Here is a 23,525-nt window from a genome sequence, read left to right as displayed (position 1 = left end):
CTCAGTGGGTAGGGACCACCGTTTAACATATGCTTCAGTTATAAAATTCCCAGCTGCTCCAGAATCTAGGAGGGCAATGACGTTCCTATAACGTTGAGCAATTTGAAGCGAGACTGGGAGATTACAATCATGAGGAGATGGAGAGGAGAGCATTACTCCTAGCCGGCCCTCTCCTTGGCGGGCTAGGACTTGAAGTTTCCCGGACGTTTGGGACAGGCATTGATTACGTGAGACGGAGCTGCACAATAAAGACAGAGATATTCAGAAAGACGTCTTCGACGCTCAGCTGGAGATAGACGGGAACGACCAATTTGAATGGGCTCATCTTTGGATGGAGATGGTTGACGAAGAGGAGGAGCAGAAGTTTTCGGGATAGATGACCTTCCCCGCTCAGTTGCCCTTTCTCTGAACCGTAGATCAACTTTTGTACACAGGGATATTAGCTCATCCAACTTAGAGGGCAAGTCTCTGGTAGCTAATTCGTCCTTGATGCGTTCAGATAAGCCATGCCAGAATGCAGCATACAGGGCTTCGTCGTTCCATGCCAGTTCAGATGCCAGGATCTTGAATTGTATTAAGTACTGTCCCACAGTACGTGCTCCTGATGTTCGAGTCTGGCTGCCAGTTCTTGCATTGGCCTGGCCGCTTGATCCAGGTCTCCGGCTGGATTCATCGAGTCAGTGCTTACTGTCACAACTGAGGGCCTGAGCTGACAGGAGGAAGCCTCAGTTGTAGGGGCTGGGGTGAAGCTAAACTTCAGAGGTTTTATCAGACCCCTGGACATACGAGTAGGATGTAGAAAGGTTGCCCGAAGGCGTGACCACGACAACCAGGATTAAAAGTCAATAAGTGTTTATTCACAGATCTCCATGTAATCACAGCAGTAATAAGTCAACGAAGAGTATACAGCAGATTTAGTAAAAACAGTTCCTGGAGAACTACGGGTTGGCAACGGCCACAGGGTACTGGTAGCAGTAGGTACAGTTCTTAATGTCCCAGAGATGGAATGTCCTTACCAGACCAGTCCGTAGTATGAGGTATAGTCGAGGAACACACCAGCAGGTGTTGTACTGAAAGCTGGTAGCACTGTAGTTGAGGTAGCTGCTGAGGACGCTGGATGGAACCAGCCAGGTGTTAAGACATGGAGTAGATGCTGGATGGAACCAGCCAGATAGTAGAATGAAGCTAGGGAGCGAAGATGTAGAAACCGATGGTTTGCAAGTACCGATGGTTTGCAGGTAACTGATGGTATGCAGGTAATAGCTGGAAAAGCACCGGCTCTTTAAGATAGCTGATCACTGCTGGAAGCTGACCGCTGGAAGCAGATGAGACTGTAGCCGGAGACTGGAGCAAACACAGGAGACTGTAGAGTCAGGCTGCACCGCAGGGTGGTAGGCCGGTGCGGGTCTCTTAGTGGAATCTGGAAACAGGAGCTGGAAACCTGGAATGAAAACAACCACAGCAGAGAGAGAGACTGGAAACAAGGTTTGACAACCAAAGCACTGACGATTTCCTGGTTCAGGCTCAATCCCTTTATACCCTTAGGTATGCAGGGATTGGATGAGCAATTAGGCAGACTTCAGCGGAGCTATGGATTGCAGAACAGGATCATGTGACTAGAACTAAGATGGCTGCGCCCATACCGGCCAGTGGAGGGAATCCTTGTTTGTAACACCACATGGAGATTCCTCTGTAATGGCCGCGGTGAACACAGAGAACGCCGACTTGCGTCTCAGACCTCCAGTGCGGACGGCCGCGGCCGCAGTAGATGAGGAGTGCCACATAACCTGTAATGCATTGAGAATACAAAGATGATGCCCGAGGCCCCGCTGGCAGGTGACGCCATGCCAGTCGCCTGGGCACTGGAAGGACAACAACCACGGATTAGCAGGGATGAGACGTGACATATGAATGCTAGCAACACCGCTGGAAACCGGGCCTAGGACGCTGAGCCAGCCTCAGGAGACACCTGAAAGGTAAATAATGGCGTCCAGATACCCGGATCGTGACAGCACCCCCCCCCCCCTTTAGGAGTGGCCCCAGGACACTTCTTAGGCTTTTGAGGAAATCTGGAGTGGAAATTCCGGACCAAGGTAGGAGCATGGACATCTGAAGCATTGGTCCAAGAGCGTTCCTCAGGGCCATAGCCCTTCCAATCAATAAGATATTGTAACTGACCATAACGGAAATGTGAATCCAAGATCTTGGCAACTTCATACTCAACTCCCCGTTGAGTCTGGACTTTAGGAGCCAAAGGTAGTGCAGAATGGAATCGATTCAGGATCAGTGGTTTCAGAAGGGAAACATGGAATGTCATAGGAATTTTCAAGAATGGGGGTAACTGGAGTTTGTAAGCAACAGGATTGATAACTTGTTCAATTTGAAAAGGACCGATGTAACGAGGAGCAAACTTCATGCTTGGAACTCTCAACCTCAAATTCTTTGTAGACAGCCAAACATGATCACCCACTTTGAGGGCAGGAATTGCCCTACGCTTCCTATCTGCAAACTTCTTGTATCTAAACGATGCTTTGAGCAAAGCCGCTCGTACCTTCTTCCAGTTGTTTGAAAACTGGCACAAAGTGATATCAACTGCTGGTACAGAAGTCACTGGAAGCGGTTGGAATTCTGTAACTTTAGGGTGGAATCTGTAGTTGGTGAAGAATGGTGTTGAAGAAGATGAGGAATGATATTGGTTGTTATGGCTGAACTCGGCCCAGGGAAGGAGTTGAACCCAGTCATCTTGAGAGGAAGACACATAAATGCGGAGGAAGGCCTCCAAGTCCTGATTCACCCTCTCAGTTTGACCATTGGTCTGAGGATGTTAAGCTGTAGAAAATTTTAATTTGACTTGGAGGGCTTGACACAAACTTCGCCAAAATTTGGCTACGAATTGTACTCCTCTGTCAGAGATGATCTCCTCGGGAAGACCGTGTAGTCGGAAGATCTCCTGAATGAATACTTGGGCCAACTTGGAAGCTGATGGAAGACCGGTGAGAGGAATGAAATGTGCCATCTTGGTGAACCGGTCAACCACTACGCAGATGGTATTAAACTTCTTTCACATAGGCAGGTCTGTAACGAAGTCCATCGACAAATGGGTCCACGGTCGACGGGGAACAGATAATGGAACCAGTTGCCCCGCAGGCGACTGGCGGGATACTTTGTGTTGGGCACACTTCGGGCAAGAAGCAATAAACTCCATGACGTCCTTTTTCAGAGTTGGCCACCAATAAGTCCTAGAGATGAACTCAAGAGTTTTCTGAATGCCTGTATGTCCGGCAAAACGGGAAGCATGTGCCCAATGCATGAGCTTCTTCCTTAGCACCGATTTCACAAAACTTTTCCCTGGTGGGGGCGTAGAGTCCATCCTTACCGTGGAGAATGCCATTGGATTAATAATAGGATGCTTGTCAGAAGACTCCGACTCATTTTCTTGCTCCCAAGAGCGGGAAAGGGCATTGGCCTTGCGATTCTGAGAGCCCGGACAGAACTGGAGTTTAAAGTCGAACCTAGAAAAGAAAAGTGCCCATCAGGCCTGACAAGGATTGAGACATTGTGCGCCTTTCAAATACAAAAGATTCTTGTGATCGGTAAGTATGGTAACAGAATGAGAAGCTCCCTCCAGCAGGTATCTCCACTCCTCCAGAGCGAGTTTGATTGCCAGCAACTCCTGATCGCCAATGGCATAGTTGCGCTCAGCTGGGGAAAACTTCCGGGAGAAGAAACTGCAAGGATGCAAATGACCATCTTTTGCTCTCTGGGATAGCACCGCGCCTACTCCAACGGAAGAGGCATCCACCTCAAGGATGAAAGGCGAGTTGATGTCGGGCTGTTTCAATACCAGAGCAGAGATGAATCGTTGCTTTAATAAATGAAAGGCTTGCATAGCTTCTTCAGACCACTTGGACGGATTAGCACCCTTCTTAGTTAACACAGTGATAGGCGCCACAATGGTGGAAAAGTCTCGTATAAACTTTCTGTAATAATTGGCGAATCCTAAAAATCTCTGGACCCCTTTGAGAGTTAAAGGTATCGGCCAATTCTGAATAGCTTGTAGTTTCTCAGGATCCATCTCTAGTCCAGAACCGGACACAATGTAGCCTAGAAACGGAATGGATTTGACTTCAAAATCGCACTTCTCCAATTTGCAATAGAGATGATTGACACGGAGACGGGTCAGAACTTCCTTTACCCAGAAACGATGTTCCTCCAGATTGTTGGCAAAGATGAGGATATCATCGAGAAAAAACCACGACATGACGATATAAGATGTCTCTGAAGATCTCGTTCACGAAATGCTGGAAGACAGCTGGAGCATTACTTAATCCAAAAGGCATGACGAGGTGCTCATAATGTCCATCACGGGTGTTAAACGCGGTTTTCCACTCGTCACCCTCTCGGATCCGAATGAGGTTGTAGGCACCCCTCAAATCTAATTTTGTGAAGATGGTTGCTCCGCTAACTCGATCAAAGAGTTCTGTAATCAGAGGTAGAGGATATCGGTTCTTGACAGTGATGTAGTTCAAGCCTCTGTAGTCGATGCATGGCCGCAGGCCACCGTCTTTCTTCTTGACGAAGAAGAAACCTGCGCCAGCTGAAGAAGAAGAAGGTCGAATGAAGCCCTTCGCCAAATTCTCCTTAATATATTCTTCCATAGAATGCGTTTCTGGTAAAGACAGCGGATAGGTTCGGCCTCGAGGTGGAACCTTCCCCGGGATGAGGTCAATGGGACAGTCCCATTCCCTATGAGGAGGAAGGATATCGGCAGAAGCTTTACTGAACACATCTGTGTAATCTTGATACGGAGGAGGTGGAACATCTGACGACTTGGAGGAGGAAGAACATACGGGAAGCACTTTGGACAAACAGGTCTCAGTACAGGAAGGGCCCCATGCCAGGATTTGGGTAGTCGTCCAGTCAATCGAAGGGTTATGGAGACGAAGCCATGGAAGGCCCAAAACCACTGGATGTGTGGCTCTTGGAATTACTAGGAAGGAAATTAATTCTGAATGAAGAACTCCTACTTTCAGACGAACTGGTAGAGTTCTTGAGGAAATAACTGCATCAAAAATCTTACTGCCATCCACAGCAGTCAAAGATATGGACGAGGAAAGTCTCTCAGTGGGTAGGGACCACCGTTTAACATATGCTTCAGTTATAAAATTCCCAGCTGCTCCAGAATCTAGGAGGGCAATGACGTTCCTATAACGTTGAGCAATTTGAAGCGAGACTGGGAGATTACAATCATGAGGAGATGGAGAGGAGAGCATTACTCCTAGCCGGCCCTCTCCTTGGCGGGCTAGGACTTGAAGTTTCCCGGACGTTTGGGACAGGCATTGATTACGTGAGACGGAGCTGCACAATAAAGACAGAGATATTCAGAAAGACGTCTTCGACGCTCAGCTGGAGATAGACGGGAACGACCAATTTGCATGGGCTCATCTTTGGATGGAGATGGTTGACGAAGAGGAGGAGCAGAAGTTTTCGGGATAGATGACCTTCCCCGCTCAGTTGCCCTTTCTCTGAACCGTAGATCAACTTTTGTACACAGGGATATTAGCTCATCCAACTTAGAGGGCAAGTCTCTGGTAGCTAATTCGTCCTTGATGCGTTCAGATAAGCCATGCCAGAATGCAGCATACAGGGCTTCGTCGTTCCATGCCAGTTCAGATGCCAGGATCTTGAATTGTATTAAGTACTGTCCCACAGTACGTGCTCCTGATGTTCGAGTCTGGCTGCCAGTTCTTGCATTGGCCTGGCCGCTTGATCCAGGTCTCCGGCTGGATTCATCGAGTCAGTGCTTACTGTCACAACTGAGGGCCTGAGCTGACAGGAGGAAGCCTCAGTTGTAGGGGCTGGGGTGAAGCTAAACTTCGGAGGTTTTATCAGACCCCTGGACATACGAGTAGGATGTAGAAAGGTTGCCCGAAGGCGTGACCACGACAACCAGGATTAAAAGTCAATAAGTGTTTATTCACAGATCTCCATGTAATCACAGCAGTAATAAGTCAACGAAGAGTATACAGCAGATTTAGTAAAAACAGTTCCTGGAGAACTACGGGTTGGCAACGGCCACAGGGTACTGGTAGCAGTAGGTACCGTTCTTAATGTCCCAAAGATGGAATGTCCATACCAGACCCGTCCGTAGTATGAGGTACAGCCGAGGAACACACCAGCAGGTGTTGTACTGAAATCTGGTAGCACTGTGGTTGAGGTAGCTGCTGAGGACGCTGGATGGAACCAGCCAGGTGTTAAGACATGGAGTAGATGCTGGATGGAACCAGCCAGATAGTAGAATGAAGCTAGGGAGCGAAGATGTAGAAACCGATGGTTTGCAAGTACCGATGGTTTGCAGGTAACTGATGGTATGCAGGTAATAGCTGGAAAAGCACCGGCTCTTTAAGATAGCTGATCACTGCTGGAAGCTGACCGCTGGAAGCAGATGAGACTGTAGCCGGAGACTGGAGCAAACACAGGAGACTATAGAGTCAGGCTGCACCGCAGGGTGGTAGGCCGGTGCGGGTCTCTTAGTGGAATCTGGAAACAGGAGCTGGAAACCTGGAATGAAAACAACCACAGCAGAGAGAGAGACTGGAAACAAGGTTTGACAACCAAAGCACTGACGATTTCCTGGTTCAGGCTCAATCCCTTTATACCCTTAGGTATGCAGGGATTTGATGAGCAATTAGGCAGACTTCAGCGGAGCTATGGATTGGAGAACAGGATCATGTGACTAGAACTAAGATGGCTGTGCCCATACCGGCCAGTGGAGGGAATCCTTGTTTGTAACACCACATGGAGATTCCTCTGTAATGGCGGCGGTGAACACAGAGAACGCCGACTTGCGTCTCAGACCTCCAGCGCGGACGGCCGCGGCCGCAGTAGATGAGGAGTGCCACATAACCTGTAATGCATTGAGAATACAAAGATGATGCCCGAGGCCCCGCTGGCAGGTGACGCCATGCCAGTCACCTGGGCACTGGAAGGACAACAACCACGGATTAGCAGGGATGAGACGTGACATATGAATGCTAGCAACATCGCTGGAAACTGGGCCTAGGACGCTGAGCCAGCCTCAGGAGACACCTGAAAGGTAAATAATGGCGTCAGATACCCGGATCGTGACAGGGATCTTCAAATGACAGTACTTGACAGAAGTCTAATCTGCACGAGTGAATGAAAAATTCTGTGTAGGTACGCACCGTACTCACATGTACAATGTGCGTGCTGTATCCGTAAAGGTATCTTTCTCCCCCATGTAACTTGATCCTCCTCCTTCGTGGACTCCCCTCAAAAGCAAGGAAAGAGAAAAAAAGGGGTGGGGGACCCCAATGGTGTAATACGTTCAATATGATAAATCAGATACACAGAACTACCAAGGACGTTTTAAATCTTATTCGGAATTGGGAGCATACCCAACTCACATAGATACAGACGTAATACTCCTATAAAACGTATCTTTCATCAATTCAGAAAAAATGGGGGTGATGCGTACCCCAAACTCACATTCTACAGGATTCCTGAAAACACATCAGGGTTTCTTTAGGAGGTGATTTTCCTGCCTCTTCTCTGTTTCACTCTCCCCGGAGCCACCAGATATGTAAAACCCACAAAGAAGGAAGTTTTTTAGGGTAATGTGTCCATTTATTGTTAAAAACAATTTAAAACAGACAATGTTTTCTTAAGAGCATAATCCACCATGCAAACAAATGGGGGAACACGTCCAAATACTGGGAGGTAGTTGTAAAAAAACAGACCTGGGGTGCGGTACATCCGGATTCCCACACGCCTAAGTACTGATCTCCTGGGTATTGGGGTGTGCCTCCTTAACCACCAACGCGTTTCAACTTAAAAAGTCTTTATCAAGGTGTGTCTTGGTGGTGTGTTCTCTCGGTTTAAATACCTTGTGGCATGGTGGCATCCATTAAAGGGGGCGGGTCCAATGACCAATTCTAAAAAATCTATATGTAATTAATATACGTGCTGCTCCATCTGGAATTGCTCAAACATATAGTGGCAGCACTAAAATGACCAAACTGCACTATTCACATAAGTATACACTTTTAAACCAGCTAATTCCTGGTTTGTTTGCGTTCCACACACTGTGGAACGCACCTCACATCCGCTGGAAGTGCGGGCGGACATTACTGTTGCCATGGGGACGGATCTCGCCACCTCCCCGGCAAAACCCTTTCTCTAAACGAAGCCGTTTCTATGGTGAGGCGCCGTGCATGTCCACAGATCAGACTGTGGGCAGCACGTTGGTGGTTTATTAGTGTCTATCATTATGTATGGGGTATGTAGTTCAAACATCCCACACACTCCTGGATGTAGATTTTAATAAATGATGTACATGGTAATTTTCATGCCACCTGGCACTATACTATGTATAGGAGCTGGCCCTGGGTATCCAGGAAGACTGAGGGGATATATGGGCACTCCTCCTTTCCCCATATGAAAAGGGTGGACTGTGCCAAAAATATCTAACCTGTGTAATATAAAACTTAACATATATTGGATCCTAAATTAATATTTAAAGGGATATTTCCCTGGCCCGCATATATACGGCCTCTCTTCTTGGGAATATATCCCCAAGTACCCTATTAAGACCATATAAGTGGGGGACAGACCATCATGATCCTAAACCTCGAAGGTAGCCTCACCCCAGATCTGCCTCAATCACCACTCCGCATCATATACAGCAATGGATAACATAGGAATATAATTCACCACCCACATCCCTTAGAGGAAAAAACTTATGCTCCCTATGGGTGAATGGTATATTCTGATCATAATTTCAGTAGGAGGCTGAACCGAGGGGCAGGGTAAAATGACGAGGGGAAATCAGACCGAAAGGGATCTAACTTCTAACCATCCAGAGGAAGAATTACAGAAACCACTTGGTCTCAAAATCGAGGTTTAGCCCCCTGGGATTCAAAGTTCCTAGTTTGAAGATGATCTCCATCTCTTTCCTGGCCAATCTCTCCTCGGAGTCATTCTTCCTCCAGTTATTCTTGACAGTATGGATCCCACAAAATGATACCAAGTCTGCTACATTGCATTTATGTGTGCTTTGAAAATGTGCCGACAGACCATGTGTAGGTAATCCTTTTTTGATATTCCTAACATGCTCGCTCATTCTCTCTTTGAGTTTCCGGGTCGTCCTACCTACATATTGCTTGTTGCATATGCATTGTATTAGATAGACGACGTTCTTGCTATCACATGTGATAAAATCGTGGATGGGAACTTCTCTTGTCGTATTTGTGGACATATATTTTGTAATGGCTGAATTTTTACCTTTGCAGTTCTTGCACATTGCGCAGGAGCCGCACCTAAAAAATCCCTTTGATTTAATACCGTTCTTCTTCCGTCCATCTCCTAGTACACTATTGACCACTCGATTCTTAATGTTGTCGGCCCTCTGATAGACTAATATAGGTTTGTCAGTAATGTATTCCTGCAGAGTGGGGTCCTTAAGTAGAACCCCCCAATGCTTTCTTATAATATGTTCCAAATCTATGTGCTGACTGTTGTATTTCGTGATGTACGTGACACCATTTCTGTTTCCCATTTCCTTCCTCTCCTTCTGATCTCTTTTGTGTTGGATAAGTTCATCCCTGGTCTTTTTTCCATAGTCTGAGAATGAGCTGGTGATATTATCCTCCTTATACCCCTTTCCAAGGAATTGTAATTTAAGCGCTGTTCCTTGGTCCTCGTAATCCTTAGTTCTCGAGCAATTCTTCCTTACTCTGTGGAACTGGCTTTTGGGTACTGACAATAACCAATTCTGATGGTGATTGCTATTATAAGGGATGAAAGAGTTACAATCTGTGGGTTTGATGAAGGTTTTCGTCTCTATCTTCCCATCATCCACCAAAATTGTCAAGTCCAAAATATTGACCTGTTCCTTGTTCTTTTCAAATGTCAGTTTGATATTTCTTGTGTTCAGATTTAGTTGATCACAGACATTCTCCAGTGACTCAGAATTGTTTGGTTCCTGGTGCTCAGAACAAGGGAGATGTTATGAAGCGAGTCCAGAGCACCAGGACGTAATGCTGGGAAAGGGGAATGGAAAGGGAATAGCCCCTGGCGCCCTATCTCCGTTGTCTCACCCGTGCTGTCAGTACACTCTTGCGAGACTATGGTTGCTTGAGCCCATGGCAGCCGCGTTTGAAGGGCGGATTACGTCTGCCCAACTTCGATGCCCCCTCAGGTCTTAATGAGAGACAAAGAGTGAACCGAGACAGGGTGATAACAAGGGGCCCTCTGACTAAACAACAAGGCCAGGGGCTACTAACAAACCTAAAACCAAAGTATGTGCGGCTTGCCGCCAAAGGAAAAGAACAACAAAGGAAATGCTGACCACACGCCGACACAATACTTTTGTGTACCGGCGGTGACAGCATAAGCAGAACCCTCTGCAAAACACCAGTGACAGAAATAATAAGGGAATACAGCGGCCTAGGCCGACGGATGCGGCCGTGCCGCTACTCACGGAACCGGTACGAATACTGGCAAACGGACAGGAACTCCCAATGCTGCTGACACAGACTCTCAGAACTGGAGGACAGGCAGAATCCCAAACGACAGACCGGTGGACACCAAGAAGCCAGAAACTTGCACAGGCAACAGTACTGGACCTCAGGACAGGAACGCCTCACGGCAGGACACGGGATCAGACATAGGAATCGACACAGGGACTGACACAGGAATCGACACAGGAAGCTCAGGAACTAGCAGGAACCAAGCTCAGAACTCAAGCAGACTGCAAACCAAGGAATATCACCAGCATCTGTGAATTGCAAACAGCCAGCATATAACAGAGAGGCCTAATTAATAATCCCATGCAGCTGCCTTGTAGCATGACTCTAAACTGACAAGATGCAATTAGCAGCCAGGTGAGGCTGAACACATGGGAACAAGCTGCAATTACACAGACTCACCAGCGGCAGCAGACAAGAGTATTCTAAAACAGAGCAACGGGAAATCCTGGCATGCAAGACAACTTAATAAACATAAAATAGGAATGAACCACTACCTGTGGTTCATAACAGTATCCCCTCCTTAAGGGTGAGCTCCGAGCACCCCATGACACCCACGGGGAACATAAACAGAAGTATAACATAAAATACAGAACAAAAATGCAAAACAGGAATGAGCCACAGCCGTGGCTCATAACATTACCCCCCCCCCCTTGAGGAGGGGTCAAAAGACCCCAAAATTCAGACTATCCAGAACAAGGGATAAATAAAAAAAAAAACCTGACACACTGGTCTAACAGACAAGAAAACAAAAAACAAGCTGTAGCAAGAACTTGTAACAGTGCCCTCCCCTTGATAGTGGCCACTGGACACAAGACAAGGGGGAAAAAAAATCTCTCCCCCCCCCCCCCCCCCCAAGGCAAGAGTCAAAAATTACTTCTTTTTCTTCTTCTTCTTTTTACAAAGCTCTTTAGGTCTGACCAAGGTAATTCCCCAAACATTGTCTGAACTGATGGTACCACCCAGCAAGGCTGCGTTCAAATCAGAGGCAGGTCTCTTACCCTTGGGAGCTGAACTTTCTGGTAAAGTACTATTATTAGAAGAAGAAGTCAAAAAAGCACATCCTGCAGTCAAAACATCGGGCTGGGACTCTTGTGCAGAGTTTACAGTATTTGGTGGACTCCCAGCAGACAAGACGGGTGACTTAGAGGAACCTGAACCAATTTCTTTGGAACCGTATCTTTTAACAATTGCATCACAGAATGCTAGGGGATCCAGAAGAATGGGATCTTCAGCTTTCATTAGACTGGTCGCCCACTCAGAAGGCTCTCCTCTAAAAGAATAAATCAGATAGAGCCCAAGGTTTTCTGAAGTGATGCCCAGAAATGGTCTAGACAACATAATAGTGTAATAGTGTTTGAAAAGCGCCAGAAATTGGGCGAAGTCCCCATCAAAGGTTATGGATGTTGAGATATCAGAGTCAGGATCTGTTTCCTTCTCACCTGACTGACTGGAGTGCTTTGCTAGGACCTGGTCACTATTGACCTTACTCGAGGCTGAGACTCTCTGAACCCCACCCGGGGCTGAGACTTTCTGAACCCCACCCGGGGCAGTGACTTTCTGAACCCCACCCGGGGCAGTGACTTTCTGAACCCCACCCGGGGCAGTGACTTTCTGAACCCCACCCGGGGCAGTGACTTTCTGAATCCCACCTGGGGCAGTGACTTTCTGAATCCCACCCGGGGCAGTGACTTTCTGAATCCCACCCGGGGCAGTGACTTCCTGAATCCCACCCGGGGCAGTGGCCTCCGGGAACCCCGCTGGGGCAGTGGCCTCCGGGAACCCCGCTGGGGCAGTGGCCTCCGGGAACCCCGCTGGGGCAGTGGCCTCCGGGAACCCCGCTGGGGCAGTGGCCTCCGAGAACCCCGCTGGGGCAGTGGCCTCCGAGAACCCCGCTGGGGCAGTGGCCTCCGGGAACCCCGCTGGGGCAGTGGCCTCCGAGAACCCCGCTGGGGCAGTGGCCTCGGATTCTTTTACTGGGACCGGGCCGTTGGCCTCCCTGACTGGGATCGGGCCATCGGCCTCCCTCTCTGAGTCAATAATTATCGAAAGTTCTCCCGGGACTATGACTTCCGGGACTTTTGCTGAAGCAATAACGTTCAGATCCTCCACTAATGCTATGCTTCTTAAGTTCTTTCCTGGGGAAGCGACTTCTAGACCCTTCTTTGGGGCTGCGTCTCTCGAGACCCCACTTGGGGATATTACTTCAAAGATCCCTTCTGGGGTTTTGCTTCTCGAGTTCCCCTCAAGAACTATGGTTTTAGAGACCCTTTCTAGGGTTGCGCTTTTCAAGTCCCTACCTGGGGTAACAGCTTCTGAGACCCCTTCCGGTATGGACACCTGAACTATAATATTTGATGTCCCTCTATAAGCTAGGGCATCGGGTACCACTCCAGCACTCTGGGCATCGGGTACCGCTCCAGCACTCTGGGCATTGGGTACCGCTCCAGCACTCTGGGCATCGGGTACCGCTCCAGCACTCTGGGCATCGGGCACCGCTCCAGCAACCTGGGCATCAGGCACCACTCCAGGGACTTGCAACTCCGCTTCCACAGGAACACCTAGAGAGGAGAGAAACATTCTCTTTTGATTCCTGAATCTATAATGGGGCTCCCTTGCCCAAGGACCCCAATTATAGGACAGAGAGCTTTTTTGTGTGGGTTGTGTGACAAGTACCTCTGCCACAGTAGAGACAGGAGTAGGTCTTGTATCATGACTCAACTTGGCCAGAGGGCAAGACTCGTCACCACACTTTGGCTTGCGCAACTCACAGGTCTGCAGATAATGGCCTAAACCCCCACAATATAGGCATAAGTTTAAGTTTCTGTGACGCAGACGCTCCTCTTCTGAGAGCCTGGGCCGCAGAAAACTTTTAAACCTTTTCTCTTCAATTAAACCAGAGGATTCTCTTGTCACCATACTGTGAACAAGAGTCTCTTTAGAGATAGATGTACTCTCAACGACTAAAGGCAAAATGAGCAAGATTTTAGTCAGAAGGTTTTGCAGTTGCTTTAGGGATTGCTGCAAAACTTCTAGTCGCTCTGGTCTCAAAGCACTGAATACAGAGTTCAGGGCTGCGAGAGATGCCTGCAGGGCTTGCATAGTAGACATAGGAGGATTTAAAACTAGATAAGACAAGACAAGGCAAGACAAGGCAAGGCAAGACAAGGCAAGGCAAGACTAAATTTTGCTAAACAAAATGAGACTTTTTTTTTTTTTTTAAACACCGGACTGGATTCTAAACACCGGACTGGATTCTAAACACCGGACTGGATTCTAAACACCAGACTGGATTCTAAACACCGGACTGGATTCTAAACACCGGACTGGATTCTAAAACACTGGACTGGATTCTAAACACTGAATTCTAGACAGGACTGGATTCTAGACTAGACACTGGACTGGGCCAAAAAATAAAAAAGTTTTATTTCTTTTTTGTGGTATGGCTGGTGATAATGGCCCTCATTCCGAGTTGATTGCTCGCAAGGCGAATTTAGCAGAGTTGCTCACGCTAAGCCTACGCCTACTGGGAGTGTATCTTAGCTTCTTAAAATTGCGACCGATGTATTCGCAATATTGCGATTACAAACTACTTAGCAGTTTCAGAGTAGCTTCAGACTTACTCGGCATCTGCGTTCAGTTCAGTGCTTGTCGTTCCTGGTTTGACGTCATAAACACACCCAGCGTTCGCCCAGACACTCCCCCGTTTCTCCGGCCACTCCTGCGTTTTTTCCGGAAACGGTAGCGTTTTTATCCACACGCCCCGAAAACGCCGTGTTTCCGCCCAGTAACACCCATTTCCTGTCAATCACACTACGTTCGCCAGAGCGAAGAAAAAGCCGTGAGTAAAAATACTATCTTCATTGTAAAATTACTTGGCGCAGTCGCAGTGCGAATATTGCGCATGCGTACTAAGCGGAATTTCACTGCGATGCGAAGAAAATTACCGAGCGAACGACTCGGAATGAGGCCCCATGTTAGGTTCCTGGTGCTCAGAACAAGGGAGATGTTATGAAGCGAGTCCAGAGCACCAGGACGTAATGCTGGGAAAGGGGAATGGAAAGGGAATAGCCCCTGGCGCCCTATCTCCGTTGTCTCACCCGTGCTGTCAGTACACTCTTGCGAGACTATGGTTGCTTGAGCCCATGGCAGCCGCGTTTGAAGGGCGGATTACGTCTGCCCAACTTCGATGCCCCCTCAGGTCTTAATGAGAGACAAAGAGTGAACCGAGACAGGGTGATAACAAGGGGCCCTCTGACTAAACAACAAGGCCAGAGGCTACTAACAAACCTAAAACCAAAGTATGTGCGGCTTGCAGCCAAAGGAAAAGAACAACAAAGGAAATGCTGACCACACGCCGACACAATACTTTTGTGTACCGGCGGTGACAGCATAAGCAGAACCCTCTGCAAAACACCAGTGACAGAAATAATAAGGGAATACAGCGGCCTAGGCCGACGGACGCGGCCGTGCCGCTACTCACGGAACCGGTACGAATACTGGCAAATGGACAGGAACTCCCAATGCTGCTGACACAGACTCTCAGAACTGGAGGACAGGCAGAATCCCAAACGACAGACCGGTGGACAGCAAGAAGCCAGAAACTTGCACAGGCAACAGTACTGGACCTCAGGACAGGAACGCCTCACGGCAGGACACGGGATCAGACATAGGAATCGACACAGGGACTGACACATGAATCGACACAGGAAGCTCAGGAACTAGCAGGAACCAAGCTCAGAACTCAAACAGACTGCAAACCAAGGAATATCACCAGCATCTGTGAATTGCAAACAGCCAGCATATAACAGAGAGGCCTAATTAATAATCCCATACAGCTGCCTTGTAGCATGACTCTAAACTGACAAGATGCAATTAGCAGCCAGGTGAGGCTGAACACATGGGAACAAGCTGCAATTACACAGACTCACCAGCGGCAGCAGACAAGAGTATTCTAAAACAGAGCAACGGGAAATCCTGGCATGCAAGACAACTTAATAAACATAAAATAGGAATGAACCACTACCTGTGGTTCATAACAAGAATCCCCCTTCCAGATAAAGAATATGTCATCAATATATCTCACCCAGAGCACCAGGTGCCACAAGGTATTTAAACCCAGAGAACACACCACCTAGACACACCTTGATAAAGACTTTTTAAGTTGAAACGCGTTGGTGGTTAAGGAGGCACACCCCAATACCCAGGAGATCAGTACTTAGGCGTGTGGGAATCCGGATGTACCGCACCCCAGGTCTGTTTTTTCACAACTACCTCCCAGTATTTGGACGTGTTCCCCCATTTGTTTGCATTGTGGATTATGCTCTTAAGAAAACATTGTTTGTTTTAAATTGTTTTTAACAATAAATGGACACATTACCCTAAAAAACTTCCTTCTTTGTGGGTTTTACATATCTGGTGGCTCCGGGGAGAGTGAAACAGAGAAGAGGCAGGAAAATCACCTCCTAAAGAAACCCTGATGTGTCTTCAGGAATCCTGTAGAATGTGAGTTTGGGGTACGCATCACCCCCATTTTTTCTGAATTGATGAAAGATACGTTTTATAGGAGTATTACGTCTGTATCTATGTGAGTTGGATATGCTCCCAATTACGAATAAGATTTAAAACGTCTTTGGTAGTTCTGAGTATCTGATTTATCATATTGAACGTATTACACCATTGGGGTCCCCCACCCCTTTTTTTCTCTTTCCTTGCTTTTGAGGGGAGTCCACGAAGGAGGAGGATCAAGTTACATGGGGGAGAAAGATACCTTTACGGATACAGCACGCACATTGTACATGTGAGTACGGTGCGTACCTACACAGAATTTTTCATTCACATGTGCAGATTACACTTCTGTCAAGTACTGTCATTTGAAGATCCCAACGCTCCATTCACTTATAGTTACCCAGATTGTGGATGGCTCCCCTTCATGGACTCTAGAATTTGAGACTGTTTTCTTTGGTCTGAATAATTGTCATCGAAACACCATTTAAGGACTTACGGATAGCGCATCGGAAGGTGGACTCTTGCTTTTGACCTAAAGACCCTGTCGACCTAGTTACTGTCGACCAATGGTGGTCGACCTAGACACTGTCGACCTAGTTACTGTCTACCTTCCATACCACACCCGCCTGTGCTGTAGCTAGTGGCAGTGGTGCCATCTTCATGGTGATCACTTCGGGAAGATGGCGCCGCACATAGAAAGCAAAGACTCTGGCACTGTGTCAGAGTCTTTGCTCTCTAGTGGCCAGCGTCATCTTCCTAAATATCACTGGAATGATGGCATTGGTCAGGGAGGAGGGACCTGCCTCCTAAGATTGTTCTACTGTGAGGCGTAATCTGAATCAGGGATACTATTGTTATTATTTCTGAGGAAACCGACAGCCACCTACGTCGGAGAAACGCGTAAAGGTGATAGCCACATCACCCACTGTTTTACCAGCTTCATTAATACTGGCACAGCCGCTGTGGAGATCACTCGTGCCGCGGATAGCTGCTCCATCCCAGCTTGGGATCCATCTTCCTGCAGATCACCTCTTTTGTTTCCAGTCGTTCTGTCCCAGCCAGGGACAAATCACCTGCAGACCGCCTGTGCTGCTTGCGGTTGTGCTGCCCCAGTCCGGGATCCACCGTCTCCTACATCGCTGCCTTAGCCCTTGTGGTATAGGGTCTGGCAGCGTCTCCCCGTATTGTACGGCTATAAGTGCACCGTTTGGAGCTCAAGGGACAGTACAGACAAAAAACACCAGCGGTGAGATATTACATGTATTAACAACGGGGGCTGTGACTGCATTGTATGGATGAGGAGGATTATTAAATTATATCCAGCTGAGTGTTAAGCTTCACTTCGGCACATATCTCCACTATATCAAAAAAGCTGTTACCTATAACAAGTTATACATCTACATATATTCTCCACTTTAGGGAGCCATTAATTGGACCGGGACATTTATTTACATCTCTGTCCATTTAAGAATCTTTGGACATTTACAAATAAGTTCAAATTGGGACTGGTTATTGACATCAGTATACTGGCACATACAATGGTTCAAGTGATGTGATGTGGTTTTATTATTATACTAATGTTTGATCTTTTTACCAATTGGTTTTTTTTATGATAATAAATTGTTTTTTTACTATAATATTTTGCGCTCTCTTGTATAGTCAAGTCTATATGTTTATTACATTTATCTTCCCAGTTGTTTCAGATTACTGTGTGAGAGCTGCAAAAATAAGTTAAATATATTAGTGTGGTTATTTCCTATCATTAGCGCCTGTACTGAATTTTCCTATTTGGTTCATTTGGTATATGTTTATCACTTTAAGCACTGCCAGGCACAATGTATAAATACAGACATTTTTCTGTACTTGAACAAGGGGAACGTTAAGCCTGAAACGTCTGCTTCTTCTTCTGTTACTGTTTGCCTGCTTTAATAATTAAAAAAAAACTACATTGAGCATGTTTTGGTGCAACAATTCACTGGCATGGAGATTTACTTTTGTGACAGAAGAACCAGCCATTACTGTGAGCTTGTGTTACAGATTGTAACCAGGACAGCCAAGAACGGATGAAGGGGGCACGGAGAAATGGCAGGAAGAATGGCAGCACCTCCTAAATAACCCCTCTCCAGAAGAATAGCTTTTTCGGCGCTCAGAGTCACTCAGGGGGCAGCGTTGAACATTTGTCCTCCTCAACGATAGCTGGGGCTGCTGCATGATGTCACACACAGCCGTTCCGATAAAGAAAATGGTGGCAGTGCGGCTGCATATGCAGGGGGGCATCTGCTATTCTCTGTTCAGCGATGCGATTGCAAATAGATTGCGATCGCAATGGTGGGCGGGACTTGGGGGGTTATTCAGGTTGGGTTGCAGATTCTGCTAAAAAGTAGAAAAGAGCGGGTTTGGTTCCCAAGGAACCAAACCACTCCCCCCCCCCCCCCCCCCCCCCCGAACCTCACACTCCAAGCCAGGATCCGATCCCGGCTCGGAACTTTCCACCAGACTCAGAAGCCCGAATGAGGGAAAACGTCATCATCCCCGCTGTTGGATTCTCACGGGTTTTGAATTCCATATAAAGAGCCGTGCGTCACCGCCATTTTCACTCCAGACTTGGAGAGTGAGACAGACAGACCTCTGTCTCTCTGTGGGTGGTGGCGTCAGGTGGGGTCAGTGTGTGCTCTGTAGGGGTGCTGCTCCTGTCACTGTGGTGCACCTGTGCTGTTATATGTGCTGTCCTGGCTGTCACTGGTGTTTCATGTGCTGTTAGGGGTGCTGCAGCTGTACATGGGTTTTGCTGTCCTGTTGTCACTGTGTTGTACAGGGGGCAGGGGCACTGTCCTCCTGTATGCCATAAAAATTCAGGGGTGCTGTTGTTAAAATAGAAGCACACTGGTCCTGTATGCTGTGAAAATACACGGGTGCTGGCCCAATCTTGTGCTGGCCCAATCTTGTATGCTGTAAAAATGCAGTGGTGCTGCTGTTGTTAAAATAAAAGGACACTGGTCCTGTATGCTGTAAAAATATAGGGGTGCTGCTGTTAAAATAATATTATACTAGCCTTGTATGCTGTAAAAATTCAGGGTGCTGTTGTTAAAATAAAAGTACACTGGTTCTGTATGCTGTAAAAATGACAGGGGTGCTGTTAAAATAAAAGTACACTGGTCATGTATGCTGTAAAAATACAGGGGAGCTGTTGTTAAAATAAAAGTACATTGATTCTGTATGCTGTAAGAATACAGGGGTGCTGTGAAAATAAAGGGGTAGTGTTCTGTGTGCTGTAATAATAAAGGGGTGCTGTCCTGTGAAATGGAGAACAATTTGGAGGAAAAAATAGTGAAAGATCGGGAACCACTTCCAGTTTCTAGTACTAGTGCTGAAGCTGCTGCTGCCACCAGTCATGACATTGACGATGCAATTCCATCAACGTCATCTGCTAAGGCTGATGCCCAATGTCATAGAGGGCATATAAAATCCAAGAAGCAAAAATTGATAATCAGAAAAAAAAGAAATTATCTGATGAGAAATGTAAAATTGGCAATATACCATTCACTACACGAAGTGGCAAGGAAAGGCTAAGGCCTTGGCATATGTTCAGCTTCTTATGAGGATGGAAGCCCTCCTCCCTCTCTAAAAACGTAAAAAAATGAAGCTTGATAAAGCACAGGAAAAAACAACTGTGCGTTCAGAGATATCACAAATCCCCAAGAAGAGTCCAAGTGTGTCCGCAGTTGCGATGTCAAGGCCTGACCTTCCCAATACTGTATGTAAATAGGAGGCTCCTACCACCATGTGCATGCCCTCTGCAAGTGCTGGGAGGAGCACCGCCATTCCAGTTGCTGATATTGAAATTGAGGCTGTCACTGTTGAAGTACACCAGGATGAGGAGGATATTGGTGTAGCTGGCGCTGAGGAGGATATTGACGATGAGGATTCTGATGGTGATATGGTTTGTTTGAATAAGGCACCAGTGGAGACAGTTGTTGTCCATGGGATGAGAAAGCTCATTTCCGTGCATGGGCAAAATACCAAAAAAGCCACCTCTTCGGTGTGGAATTATTCTCCACAATTCCGGACAACAGGTGTCAAGCCGTGTGTTACCTCTGTCAATCCATAATAAGTAGGGGTAAGGACGTTAACCGCCTAGGAACATCCTCCCTTATACATCACCTGCAGCGCATTCATCAGAAGTCATTGTCAAGTTCAGAAACTTTGGGTAAGAGCGTAAGCAGTCCACTGACACATAAATCTCTTCTTCCTGTTGTACCCAAGCTCCTGCAAGCCACACCACCAACTCCCTCAACGTCAATTTCCTCCGCAGTCAGGAATGTAAGTAGTCCTGCAGGCCATGTCACTGGCATGACTGAGGAGTCCTCTCCTAACCTGGATTCCTCCGGAGGATCCTTGAGTGGTACACCTACTGCTGCTGCCGCTGCTGTTGTTGCTGCTGGGAGTCGATCATCATCCCAGAGGGGAAGTCGAAAGACCACTTGTACTACTTCAACTAAGCAATTGACTGTCCAACAGTCATTTGCGAGGAAGATGAAATATGACAGCAGTCACCCTGTTGCAAAACAGATTACTGAGGCCATAACAACTATGCTGGTGTTAGACATGCGTCCGGTATCCGCCATTAGTGCAGTGGGATTTAGACAATTGATGGATGTACTGTGTTCCCGGTACCAAATCCTGTCTAGATTCCACTTCACTTGGCAAGCGATTCCCGGACTGTACAGGGACAATAAGAAACGTGTCCTCAGTGTCCTGAAAAATGAGGTTGTACCCAGTGTCCACTTAACCACATACATGTGGACAAGTGAAGCAGGGCAAACTAAGGACTACATGACTGTGACAGCCCACTGGGTAGATGTATTGCCTCCCACAGCAACAACAGCAGTGGCACCACTAGCAGCATCTCACAAATGTCAACTTGTTCCTAGGCAAGCTATGCTGTATATCACCGATTTCCGTAAGAGGCACACAGCTGACAACCTCTTACGGAAACTGAGAAACATCATAGCACAATAGCTTACTCCACTTAGACTCTCCTGGGGATTTGTGATATCTGACAACGCCACCAATATTGTGCATGCATTACATCTGGGCAAATTCTAGCACATCCCATGTTTGCACATACAATTAATTTGGTGGTGCAGAATTTTTTGAAAAATGACAGGAGCGTGCAGGAGATGCTGTCGGTGGCCCCAAAAATTGAGGGCCACTTTCAAATTCAGTGACTGCTTGGCAAAGACTGGAGCACCAGCAAACACTCCTGAACCTGCCCTGCTATCAACTGAAGCAAGAGGTGGTAACGAGGTGGAATTCAACACTCTATATGCTTCAGTGGATGGAGGAGCAGTAAAAGCCCATTCAAGCTTATAAATCCACCTATGATATAGGCAAAGGAGGGGGAATGCACCTGACTAAAGTGCAGTGGAGAATGATTTCCGTGTTGTGCAAGGTTCTCCAACTCTTTGAACTTGCCACCTGTGAAGTCAGTTCACACACTACCAGCTTGAGTCAGGTCATTCCCCTCATCAGGCTTTTGCAGAAGCAGCTGGAGAAATTGAAGGAGGAGCTAAGACGGAGCGATTCCCCAATGTATGTGGGATTTGTGGATGGAGCCCTTCATTCGCTTTGCCAGTATTTAAGGGTAGTCAATCTGTTGAAATCAGAGCACTACATTTTGGCCACCGTGCTCGATCCCAGGTTTAAAGAGCCTACATTGTATCTCTCTTTGGGCAGACACAAGTCTGCCGAGGTGCAAAGACCTGTTGGTGAGAATATTGTCAACGCAAGCAGAACGTGAGCCGTCAACAGCTCCTCCTTCATTTTCTCCCGCGACTGGGGCTGCAAGGAATAGCATAAAATTTCCTAGTCCACCTGCTGGCGGTGATGCAGAGCAGTCAGGAGCAAGTATTGACATCTGGACCGAACTGAAGGACCTGCCAACAATTACTGACATGTCTACTGTTACTGCATATGATGCTGTCACTATTGAAAGAATGGTGGAGGATTATATCGGTGATAGCATCCAAGTTGGCATGTCAGACAGTCCGTATGTATACTGGCAGGAAAAAGAGGCAATTTGGAGGCCCTTGAACAAATTGGCTTTATTTTACCTAAATTGCCCACCCTCCAGTGTGTACTCAGAAAGAGTGTTTAGTGCAGCCGGTAACCTTGTTAGCAATCAGCCTAGGAGGTTACTTACACAAAATGTGGAGGAGATGATGTTCAGCAAAGTGAATTATAAATTCCTCCAGGAACTCCTTTACCAGCAATTGCCTCCAGAAAGTACACAGGGACCTGTGATGGTAGATTTCAGTGGGGATGAATTAATAATCTGTGAGGATGAGGATGTACACACTGAAAGGGGTGAGGAATTGGAGGATGAGGACATTTTGCCTCTGTAGATCCTGTTTGTGCAAGGAGAGATGAATTGCTTCTTTTTTGGTGGGGGGGATTAATTGCTTTTTTGGTGGGGGCCCAAACCAACCAGTCATTTCAGCCACAGTCGAGTAGCAGAACCTGTCACTGAAATGATTGGTTTGTTAAAGTGTGCATGTCCTGTTTATACAACATAAGGGTGGGTGGGAGTTACCAAGGACAATTCCATCTTGCACCTCTTTTTTTTCTTTGCATTATGTGCTCTTTGGGGCCTAGTTTTTAAAACTGCCGTCCTGTCTGCCACTGCAGTGCCACTCCTAGATAGGCCAGGTGTTTGTGCCGCCCTCTTGTGTCACTTAGCGTAGTCATCCAGCGCCCTTGGTGCAACCTATTGGCCTAAAAACAATATTGTGAGGTGTGAGGTGTACAGAATAGACTGGAAATTAGTGGAAATTAATGCTATTGAGGTTAATAATACCGTGGGAGCAAAATTACCCCCAAATTCTGTGATTTTAGCTGTTTTTATGTTTTTTTCAAAAATCGTCCAGATCCAAAACCAAAACCTGAAAGGTGGTTTTGGCAAAACCAATCCAGATCCAAAACATGAGCGGAGATCCAGATCCAAAAACACACAACCTGAAAAGTGTCTGCCACACATCTCTACTAAAAAGTAGAGATGAGCGCCTGAAATTTTTCGGGTTTTGTGTTTTGGTTTTGGGTTCGGTTCCGCGGCCGTGTTTTGGGTTCGAACGCGTTTTGGCAAAACCTCACCGAATTATTTTTGTCGGATTCGGGTGTGTTTTGGATTCGGGTGTTTTTTTCCAAAAACACTAAAAAACAGCTTAAATCATAGAATTTGGGGGTCATTTTGATCCCAAAGTATTATTAACCTCAAAAACCATAATTTACACTCATTTTCAGTCTATTCTGAATACCCCACACCTCACAATATTATTTTTAGTCCTAAAATTTGCACTGAGGTCGCTGTGTGAGTAAGATAAGCGACCCTAGTGGCCGACACAAACACCGGGCCCATCTAGGAGTGGCACTGCAGTGTCACGCAGGATGTCCCTTCCAAAAAACCCTCCCCAA

The sequence above is a fragment of the Pseudophryne corroboree genome, chromosome 6, assembly GCF_028390025.1.
Source record: "Pseudophryne corroboree isolate aPseCor3 chromosome 6, aPseCor3.hap2, whole genome shotgun sequence".
Lineage (NCBI taxonomy): Eukaryota > Metazoa > Chordata > Amphibia > Anura > Myobatrachidae > Pseudophryne > Pseudophryne corroboree.
The sequence above is the reverse complement of the archived record's forward strand: the minus strand, read 5'-3'. Positions refer to the sequence as shown.